Source organism: Orycteropus afer, unplaced genomic scaffold (genome assembly GCF_000298275.1).
Source record: "Orycteropus afer afer isolate SDZICR_OR568_19922 unplaced genomic scaffold, OryAfe1.0 scaffold00468, whole genome shotgun sequence".
NCBI lineage: Eukaryota > Metazoa > Chordata > Mammalia > Tubulidentata > Orycteropodidae > Orycteropus > Orycteropus afer.
In genome coordinates this window covers 1,884,490-1,888,305 of record NW_006922055.1, presented here as the reverse complement: position 1 = coordinate 1,888,305, position 3,816 = coordinate 1,884,490, and positions in this window count along the sequence as shown.

Below are 3,816 nucleotides of genomic sequence, written 5' to 3'. Positions count from 1 at the left end.
AAAAAAAATTCCAAACTTTCCTTCCTTCAAGAAGCATTCATTATATTGTTCCATAGCAGACGAAATGGGTACCTATATGAAAAGTTTAGAAAAGACTTTCCAAATTTCCATTAATTAGCTAGTAATCAAGTTATTATGCTTTGTTATTTACATGAAATAGTTAAAATCACTAAAATAAGGAAATCTCATCTAAAATTAAATAAACTAGATATATTTAGAATTGATAAAACGTTAGCCAAATCAAAGAAGTTTTATCTATCTATTCAAATAAGCTTTGAAATATTGCCTACAGCTGAGTGATCTTTATTAGTCCTTTACTGTCTTGAACACCACCACTTGACAATTATGCTCTTGATCAATAATATTTCTTAGATCAATTCTTACCTATTCATTGCAGTGGTTTAATACGTTCTTTGATTTAAGGAGACAAGTCAATTCTAGAAATGAAAACCTTTCTCTATGGACAGATGCTGCTGCTCTCCCTAACCACTGTGAACTTTAAATCAACACTTGCTCCTTGAACCCCAATATTAATGTGGCCTGTGCTTCTTTCCTTATGGCCCCAGCTGCAGGCTGAGGTTGGGGAAACAAAGATTAGGGTGATGAAAAACAACATTCAGCATAAAAAATACTTGATATATGCCTCGGAAACCCAAGGAGGGGTCGCTATGAGTCGGGTGTGACTCGATGGCAAATAACAACAACAACAACATATGCATTTATACAGTAAGCTCTGGTGGTGTAATGAAGGCATCTGGCTGCTAACCAAAAGATCAGTGGTTCAAAACTACCATTCTCTCTTCAGAAGAAAGATGAGACGATCTGCTACTGTAAAGATTTACAGTCTTGGAAACCAAATGGGGCGGGGACACTGTGAGTCAGAATGACTCAGTGGCAGTGAGTTCGGTTTTATATGGATTTATACCTGCTTTACTTTTTGTCAACCACACCAAAGAGTACAATTTACATAAATGTAAGGAGCTTTGGGAGCTCTGGTCGCTTAATCCCTAAGGCATTTGACTATCAACTAGAAGGCTGAAGGTTCAAACCCACCAGCCATTCCTCGGAAGGAAGATTGGGCATTCTACTTCCATAGTGATAATGCCACGGAAACCCAAGGAGGGGTCGCTGAGTCAGATCTGACTCGATGGCAGTGAGTTTTGTTTGGTTTTTAAGGAGCTTTGGTGGCATGGCTAAGCAATGGGCTACTAACTGAAAGCTTAGTAGTTTGAACCCACCCAGGGTTCCTGGGAAGAAAGACCTAGTGATATGTTTCCTTAAAGACTGCAGCTAAGAAAAACCCTATGGGGCAGTTCTACTATGAGTAGAAAAAAATAATTTGACAGCACCTGACAAAAACTACAAATCCACTGCTATAGAGATGATTTTGACTCACAACCACCCTATAAGACAGAGTAGAACTGCTTCATGGAGTTTCTAAGACTGTAATTTTTCTGCAGGCAGACTGCCACATCTTTTGCAGTGGAGTGGCTAACGGGTTCCAACTGCCCATCTTATGGTAAGCAGCTGAGCATTTTAATTACTGCATCCCTAGGACTCCTAACGGAACCCAAAAAAAAAAAAAAAAAAAAAACCCACTGCCACTGAGTCAATTCTGACTCATAGGTACCTCCATTGGGTTTCTGAGGCTATAAATCTTTATGGAAGTAGACTGCCCAGTCTTCCTTCCTTAGAGTGGCTGGTGGGTTTGAAGTGCCAACCTTCTGGTTAGCAGTCAAATGCCTTAGAAAGAAAAACTCCTTCACAGTCCATTGAAACTGCTGCTAATTTATTGATAAAGCTTTGAAAAGTAATTAAAATGACTACATACATTGAAGAGGCAATATATACAATGGTTTAACTAAGGAAAGGTCATACATAGTCTTATGTTCTAATACATATTGGCATGAAGCTCAATGATACCACACAAAGAAATCTATATTATGGGGCTGATGAATCAAAAGGATAGATGCTATAGTCGGTGTGATATATGTGAAAAAAAAATATATAGTCACAGCAAAATACTATTAATATATTTCTTTATATGTGAATCTGATATTTTTTAATGAGGTAGATATAGAAAGGAAAGAATATTTTCTTTTCTGAGTAAACCAAATCAAAACCAAACTCACTGCCATTGAGTCAGATCCTACTCATAACGACCTCTCCTTGGGTTTCCAAGGTGGAATCAGTACAGAAGTAGATTGCCCAACCTTCCTTCCAAGGAGTGGCTAGTGGGTTTGAACTGCCAGCCTTCTGGTTAGCAGTCAAATGCCTTAGGCACTATGCCACCAGAGCTCCTTGAGAAGCAATATTAAACCCTAACATTTTGCTCTTCAGTAAACTAGCCCAATTTAAGATTGAGTGATCTGTATTGAAATTACAGGAGATATACTCCTTACATGTTAATAATAACTTTTAACTTCTTTACATATTAACATAAACAAAAAGCTTGGAAATTAAGGAGATTATCTAAGCAAATCACAATGATTTACTTTGGGAAGGTGAGCTGTTAATACTTCTCTGTTGTTGTTGTTAGATGCCGTCAAGTCACTTCCCACTCATAGCGACCCCATGCACAGCAGAACGAAACACCACCTGATCGGGCACCAGCTCTATGATCCTTGCTATACTTCAGCCCAATGTCACAGCCACAGTGTCAATCCAACTCGTCGAAGGCCTTCCCCTCTTTCATCGACTCTCCGCCGTACCAAGCATGACTTCCTTCTCCAGGGAATGGTCCCCTCTGACAACATGACCAAAGTAGGTGAGATGAAGTCTGGCCATCCTCACTTTCAAGGAGCATCTTGGCTGCATTTCCTCCAGGACAGGTCTGTTAGTTCTTTTGGCAGTCCATGGTACCTTCAGCATTCTTTGCCAGCACCACAACTCAAAAGCATCAACTCTTCTTCGGTCTTCCTTATTCATTGTCCAACTCTCATATGTATACGAGACAATTGGAAATATCATGGCCTGTGTCAGGCGCACCTTAGTCCTCAAGGAGACATCCTTACTCCTCAGCACTTGAAACAGTTCCTTTGCAGCCGACCTGCCCAGTGCTACACATTGTCTAATGTCCTGACTGCTGCTTCCTTTGGTGTCAATTGTAGAACTAAGCAACGTGAATTCTTTGACAACCTCAATCTTTTCTCCATTTATCGTGATGCTGCTTATAGGTCCAGTTATGAGGATTTTTGTCTTCTTTATATAGAGATGTAATCCATACTGCAGACTCTATTTATCAATCTTCATCAGTAAGTGCCTCAAGTCATCCTCACTTTCAGCAAGCAAAGTTGTATCATCAGCATATCTCAGGTTGTTAATGATTCTTCCTCCAATCCTGATGTCACGTTTTTCTTCATATAGTCCAGCTTTTTGGATTATTTGCTCAGCATATAGATTGAATAAGTATGGGGAAAGGATACAACCCTGAGGCACTCCTTTCCTGATTTTAAACTATGCAGTGTCCCCTTGTTCTGTTAGAGGAACTCTCTAGTGTACATCAAAATGGACATATTAACCAAAAATATTTAATATCATATGAAATAAATATAATTAATTTTGAAAAATGTATCCAGAACATCTTCCATTTCACCTTTAAGCTTTCCTATTGCCAGTTAGTTTGTAAACAGCCCATTAATTTGTAAATTTAAAGAACTACAATTTAATGGTTTGTATCTTAGGCAGCTTGAAGTTGTTATATAATCTATGACCACCAGCTAATCTCCATTTTTATTATGAGTTAATCAAGTAGTGGACCTAAAACTACAGGAAAATGTAGAGAAACTATAGACAATGAGAGATTATGAAGCAAAA